The following is a 7,475-nucleotide window of genomic DNA, read 5'->3' as shown; positions in this document are numbered from 1 at the left end:
GCTGTGTTCCTCAGTGTCAATTCACCGCTCTCTAGAACTTTCTTCCCAGTCTGTTTTATTTTCTGGGTCTGTTCACCTTCACCAGGATGGAGGGCACAGGGAAATGTTTTTTTTCCTAAAGATTGTGAAACTAGTAGAGATTTTACTCTGCCTTTTATAAGTTTATTTATTTATTTATTTATTTATTTATTTATTTATTTATTTTTGCAGTATGCGGGCCTCTGACTGTTGTGGCCTCTCCCGTTGCGGAGCACAGGCTCCGGACGCGTAGGCTCAGCGGCCATGGCTCACGGGTCCAGCCGCTCCGCGGCGTGTGGGATCTTCCCGGACCGGGGCACGAACCCGTGTCCCCTGCATCGGCAGGTGGACTCTCAACTACTGCGCCACCAGGGAAGCCCTATCAAGAGTTTTACTTCATCATGGATAATCTGTCGGCAGAAGAAATTCAGCTGAGGGCTAACCAGGTTACTGATGAGTCTCTGGAAAGTACAAGGAGAATCCTGGGTTTAGACATTGAGTCTCAGGATGCACGAATCAAGACTATCACTATGCTGGATGAACAAGGGGAACAACTAAAACACATAGAAGAAGGCATGGACCAAATAAACAAAGACATGAGAGAAGCAGAGAAGACTTTAACAGAACTAAACTAGTGCTGTGGCCTTTATATATGCCCATGTAATAGTATTAACAAATGATGCCAGGGAAGACGAAATGGAAGAGAACCTGAATCAAGTGGGCAGTGTCCTAGGAAATCTAAAAAACATGGCCCTGGACATGGGCAATGAGATTGAGGCTCAAAATCGACAAACAGAACGGATCACAGGAAAGGCTGACACCAACAAAGGTCGTATTGACAATGCCAATGCCAGAGCAAAGAAACTCATTGACAGCTAAAGCTACTGCTGTACTTCTTTATCATTTATTCACTTCCCTAGCTCCTCCTTCAAAGTCATTACCTTTCCAGAGTTTGAAATTTTGTTTCCACACTCTTCTAATCGGGAGATGATGTGGAAGAAGATCTAGGAGTAACAGCCCCCCTATTCTTTTATTTTCTCTTTTTCCCTTGAGGGTAGACTGCTGCTTAGTTTTCCCTCTAGTATTTTCTTTCTCAGTCCATACTCTTAGGTTGGTATCCATACATCATATATGGTGTTGTTTTTCATTCTCTCCATTTACTTAGCAGGTTCTTCTGCTTTCAAAATTTGGAAGCATTGCCAAACACAGCCATGTAAAAGGAAGCTGGGGGCATTGGGGGCAGGCACAAGGAGGAGAGGCAAGAGATAAGAGGTTGTTACCTCAGTAAAATCTGCAGACCCTAAAGCCCAAAGTTGCATAAGCACAGTGAAGATCTAGCTGGGTTTAATTTCTATTTAAGTTGCAGTTATTGCCAATTTAGGCCAATGCTTGGTTTTGGAGTCTGTATACACAATATTTTTGTTATACATCACAACTTTGCAACCTCTGCTTCAAAAAAGAATTGAATGAGTTTTCTTAAAGTGAGCTTAATTTCTGAACTCTTGGTGATTCATTTATGTACATAAATTCTATGATCCCATTTCATTTTGCACCATATAGGAACACATGGTATGAATGAATGGCTTTTTATTTTCATATTATTAGTACTATCATTTGGACTTCCCTGGTGGCACAGTGGTTAAGAATCCACCTGCCAAAGCAGGGGACACAGGTTCAAGCCCTGGTCTGGGAAGATCCCACATGCCATGGAGCAACTAAGCCCGTGAGCCACAACTACTGAGCCTGTACTCTAGAGCCCGCGAGCCACAGCTACTGAGCCCACGCACCACAACTACTGAAACCCACGTGCCTAGAGCCCGTGCTCTGCAACAGGAGAAGCCACCGCAATGAGAAGCCTGCGCACCGCAATGAAGAGTAGCCCCCGCTCACCACAACTAGAGAAAACCCGCATGTAGCAATGAAGACCCAACACAGCCAAAATAAATTAATTTTAAAAAATAGTATCATGGTCCCATTACAGGCCTATTAACCTCATAAATGTGTCATTAGTCTTTGAAGAAAAAATATGTAAATATGTATATATGAGAATTTCTTTCTACAGCAGGGCTTAAAATTTTTTTGAAAAGTTTGACAAAGTATATCACATGAATTCAGATTTACCTCAATGCCAAGAATTATGTTTAGATAGGAAAACAGAAACTTGTTTTGATCTCAGGTAGAAAATGGTTAGATTACTTTGAGTTTTATGTAGCTTTAAACTTTTTTTAAAACTAGAATTTATTCTGTTTAAAAATGATTTAGAAAATTATGTCTTTGGTTTACTTATTGATGACTGCGCTATCATTCTCTTAGCCTTTTGTATTCAACTTCCAGAATCACATTTGTTTAGACCTTGAACAGTGTTATAAGAATTTGATTGGTATTTGTCACCTTTATTTTAAAACTAGCTTCTGCACACTTCAAAGCTATTGATGTCGACTGGTTTGACCAATAACCACTGTTTGATCCTTATGATTAAATTTTGTAACTTAGGAAACTGTTTTTTCAAATAAGCGATGTGCTTCTGTGACTACTTTTTGGGTGGTGGAAAGCAATAATTTTCTCAACTCTTATTTGACAAACTGAATAAAGCAAAGATCCATAAATAAAAAAAGAAAGAAAGAAAGAAATATGGATAGAAGGGAAGAGGGAATCAATAATAAATTAGCCAGGTAAATATGTCTTAAACAATAGGTTTTAAGTAGACCTAGTATCATTAAGATATTAGTTATTCATAAATTAATGTATACATTTAATGTGATCCCAATTAAAATAACAACAGTTTTTGTTTTCATTTTTGTTTTGGTGAGTGGTGAAGTGCTTTAGACAAGCCAATTTGAAAGTTCACATGAAAAATAAACAAAAAAATTTAGTAAAACTCTGAGTAAAGGAGCAATAAAGTGTAACGGCTCCTACCTGATAGTAAACATTCACATCCCTCTCATGTGCCCAGTACATTCACCCCATTCTAATATCCCCCAAAACCTTAACCCATTCCAGCATCAACTCTAAGCTCAAACTCTCACCTAAATATCATCAACATAAAAGGTCCCAAATCTCATCATCTAAATCAGGCATGGGTGAGACTCTGGGTAGTATGGTCCATGCCTGGAAAAAATGTCTCCCCATCTGTGGACCTATGAAACTAGAAAACAACCTTTTGTAATATGGAAGAATCTTTTGTATTCTGTTACAAGTTAATCACTATAAGCTTAAATTATACATAATGGCCCATCTCTGGGAACCCTGCTTTCCAGGTAATGAGCATTAAGCTAAAATACCTTTGTTTAGCTCACAGGAAACATCCTGATCAGGCCCACCTGTGAATGACTGCAGGGAGGAAAATATTAACACATCCCCTCCAGAGGCTGATGGAAACTAGGAAGTGTTTGACTTTACTCTCTCCCCTTTTAGTATAAAAGGAGCCTGAATTCTAACTCAGGCAAGATGGTTCTTTGGGGCACAAGCCCACCATCTTCTCGGTCTGCTGGCTTTCCAAATAAAGTCATATTCCTTGCCCCTACAACCCGTCTCTTGATTATTGGCCTGTCGTGCAGCGAGCAGTATGATCTTAGACTTGGTAACACTTTCTCCTCCAGGATAGAGTGGTGGTACAGGTACAGAATAGACATTCTCGTTTTCATCTAGGAATGGAAAGGGGTCACCAAGCAACTCTAAGCCCAGCAGGACAAATCCCATTAGGTTTCAATGAAGATTCTCTGTGGCTTGATGCCCTGTCCTTTGGGCCCATGGTGGTGGCCTTGTTGGCCCCTGGCCCTAAGCCTGTGTCTCTGGGCTCTACTTCCATGCCCACACTCTGTCTTTGGAACTGTTCATCCTTTTTCCTGAAGGGCAGCCCATGTTTGTAACCAAGTAGTTCTATCAGTCCCACGTCCTGTTTGTAAAATCTCAGGAGTTTAATAGCCTCCCTTCATTACTTCCTGTCTCTGTTCCCTTCACTCTAAGCTGGCAGTGTTTCTGCTGATGTAACATTCTCAAAAACCCCATTGGTCTTTGGTGCATGTCAAGGGGGTCTACTCCATTAGGCAAAAGAGTTCTTCACTGAATCTTCCCGTATAACCCCATCTCTATTCCAGGCTTCTGCTGAGATGGTTGAGTGGACCCAGGAGTCACCTACATAATCTCTTCTGCAACACATTTTCCAGCCACACCTTGGCCCTCTCTCCCCAGCACACTTCCCCCCAAAAATGAATTTCCTCGTTTCTTCATACTTTGTAATCTGGATTGGCTTGAAACACTCCAAATAATCAAGGGCTGGTTCCTTTTTGCCTAGTAGTTCCTTGTTCAGTTTCTCTCTTTCCTCAGGCATTTTACTATCAGCAGGAAGGAGCTTTGCTTGGAAATCTCTTCAGCTCCATATCCAAGTTTATTGCGTGTAAGTTCTATTTTCCACCCAGAATGAAAGAACACAATTCAGCCAAGTTTTCTGCCACTTTATAACAGAAAATACCTTTTCTCCAATTTCCAATACAATGTTCCTCATTTCCTTTTAAAGTCTCACCAGAGAGATTTATATTTATATATTTATGTCAAGATTCTGTTCATGAACAATGGGATGTTCATGATGAGACACTTTCCTTACAATGCTTTTGACTTCTCTCTGAGCTCTCATCAAAATCACCTTTGACAACATATTTCTACTTTCTCATCAAGATGATCGAGGCTTTTCCAATCACCAACCTCTAAATTCTCCTAGCCTTTACTCATTACCCAAATTCAAAGCCACTTCCACATTTTTAGGTATCTGTTACTATGGCACCTTAGTTCCCAGAATCTCTATTAGTTTCCTAGGGGCTGCCAAAACAAATTTTCACAAACTTGGTGGCTTAAAACAACAGAATTGTTTTCTCCCTACAGTTCTGGAAGGCCAGAAGTCAAAAAATCAAGGTTTGGGCAAGGTTAGTTCCTTCTGGAGGCTCTGAGGGACTACCTGTTCCATACCTTTCCCCTAGTTTCTGGTGGTTGCTGGCAATCCTTGGCATTTACTGGATTGGTCACTCAAATCTCTGCCTCCGTCTCCAACGGTGTTCTCCTCTGCGTCTCTGTGTGTTCTTTTCTGTTTCTTATAAGGACAATCTCATTTGATTTAGAGACCACTCTCACCTAATAGGATCTCATCATAATCCTTACCTTAATTACATCTGCAAATACCCCATTGCCAAATACATCACATTCTGAGGTTCTGGGAGGACATGAATTTTGAGGGGACACTATTCAACCCATTATGGTTAGTTATACTTCAAGAAAATTATTATTTTTAAAAAGTTGCCAGTGCTTGCTTATATAAGATAGATAAGATAGTGTATTAGGGAATTTTTCTCCTACTGAAATGTTCTTCTCTAGCCTGTTTGGCCCATTTTAAAATCCTGTTAGCCACATGGTGATTTAAAGTGATCCTCCTCTTCTGTCAAGTAAATTAGAATTTGTCTCAATATGCCCCCAGTGTTGAATTTTCCTTTTGATCTGATTGACTTCTGAAGTGATAAGTTCACAATTTGTTTTGGTACTTTGAGCATATAGGTGCCGTTTTACACATCAGAGCTTAAGGTCCCCTGAGGGGTTTCTGTGATTTTACCAGGAATCTTAACAGTAAGTTTCATTCATATTTTCACACCATATTTACTATTACTTTTCAGACTCCGGTTTATTCTATCCATTTGTTGCATTTTCGTTGATGTATATATTCTATTTCTCCCTCTCTTGTTCTCTCCGTGGAGTACAGAATGGCTGTGTGCTGCTTTTCTCTGTTACGCGGTGTTGGTGTGACTGGACCCCTCGCTAAAGAAGACTCCCTACCCTTCCTGCTGGTTTCTCCTCAAATTTATCAGTTATAAAAATATTCACCTCATAGCAGACCTTATTATGAGGTCTAACATAACACTTGTGCATCAATAAAGCCTTTTTTTTCTTTTTTTTGCGGTACGCGGGCCTCTCACTGTTGTGGACTCTCCCGTTGCAGAGCACAGGCTCCGGATGCGCAGGCTCAGCGGCCATGGCTCACGGGCCCAGCCGCTCCGCGGCATGTGGGATCTTCCCGGATCGGGGCACGAACCCGTGTCCCCTGCATCAGCAGGCGGACTCTCAACCACTGCGCCACCAGGGAAGCCCAATAAAGCCATTTTTAAAACACTTGTAATTCCCCAACATTTCATGAAGTAAGCAGCTCCATGTTTTTTTAAATGTTTCCAATATCATGATTTCATCTTTTTGTTATGCTACCTGACCGTGACCGATGTTAATGTTGTGGAGGTTGCTTTCTGATACAAACTAAGTTATAAGAACTTATTTATGGTCAGGAGTATATAGGCAACTTGTGGGCCAAATTCTTTTGTCTCTTTCAACATTTTATCCAGCCAAGTACATACACATATCAAAATGCAGCCACGAGCGTCATATAACACTCTGACCTGCTTCCAAATTCAGAGTTCTGTCCTTTTATCTCATAACATGGCTGTTACCATCTTGTCCAGAGCCAAGTGTTCCTTGATAACATGCATTCCTTATCAATGCAGCCTCTGCATGGAAATCCCTGAAGAAGGCTGGTGTAAACCTTCCTATGTCCATGAAAGTGGTATCAACAGTGTTTGATACATGAACAAAGTATGTGTGCACTTCTGATGGAAGTTGGGAGAAAATGTGGAAGAGTGTAATTGATGGAGTACCAAATGAAATAAAATATAACAGTTCAATGGAATGACTAGCAGGATCTTGATCTACAAGATGTGTAGATCAGGGATATATATATGTATATAAGAATTAGAGCAAAAATGAGTGGGAATTTTTTGTTTTGTTCTTGAGCTCATAGAGGAGTTGTTAAGAAGACTCTTGAAATCATATCATGGAGGTGCTACACCCACAAAGTGCTGTCCCTTTGGTTTTTTATGAGAGAGAAATATATATATATATATAACCTTTATATATATATATATTTCCCTCTCATAAAAATAATATATATACTACATTAATATTATAGTAAATTATTATATATTATGAATAGTAATATTACATTATACAATATTATATTGATTATTATATATTATGTATATTATATTAATAATATCTATATTTCCCATATATATAACCTTTATAGATATAGATATACACATAACCTTAATTGTTCTGGGGCTAGTATTTCTTGCAATTGAGTGCAGTTTCCAGTTTTTCACTCCCATTCTTGCTTCCCCTCAAAGAATAGTTCTTATGCTTACATAGAAGTTACTAAAAATCTCAACATAATTCCCTACTACTCTTCTTGATATAGATAGATACAGATAAATATATAGATATAGATATAAATATATAGATAAAACCAATCAACATTACATTGTATAATTGTGTAGTGATGAAATGCAAATTTATTTTTATTTATATTCTCATATAAAACATCAATAAAATAAGTTCCATGTAAGTAAAAGTCAAAAAATGTATAAAAACTA

The 7,475-nt window shown here is 39.1% G+C and overlaps 1 pseudogene; it reads left to right on the top strand.

Moving 5' to 3' along the window:
- Positions 1–411: 411 nt before the first annotated feature.
- On the top strand, positions 412–951 carry LOC101284584 (synaptosomal-associated protein 23-like; annotated as a pseudogene).
- The last annotated feature ends 6,524 nt before the right edge of the window (positions 952–7,475 follow it).

This window comes from Orcinus orca, chromosome 6 (assembly GCF_937001465.1).
Source record: "Orcinus orca chromosome 6, mOrcOrc1.1, whole genome shotgun sequence".
Taxonomy (NCBI): domain Eukaryota; kingdom Metazoa; phylum Chordata; class Mammalia; order Artiodactyla; family Delphinidae; genus Orcinus; species Orcinus orca.
Note: the sequence above shows the minus strand (reverse complement) of the source record. Positions and strands in the feature narration are given on the sequence as shown.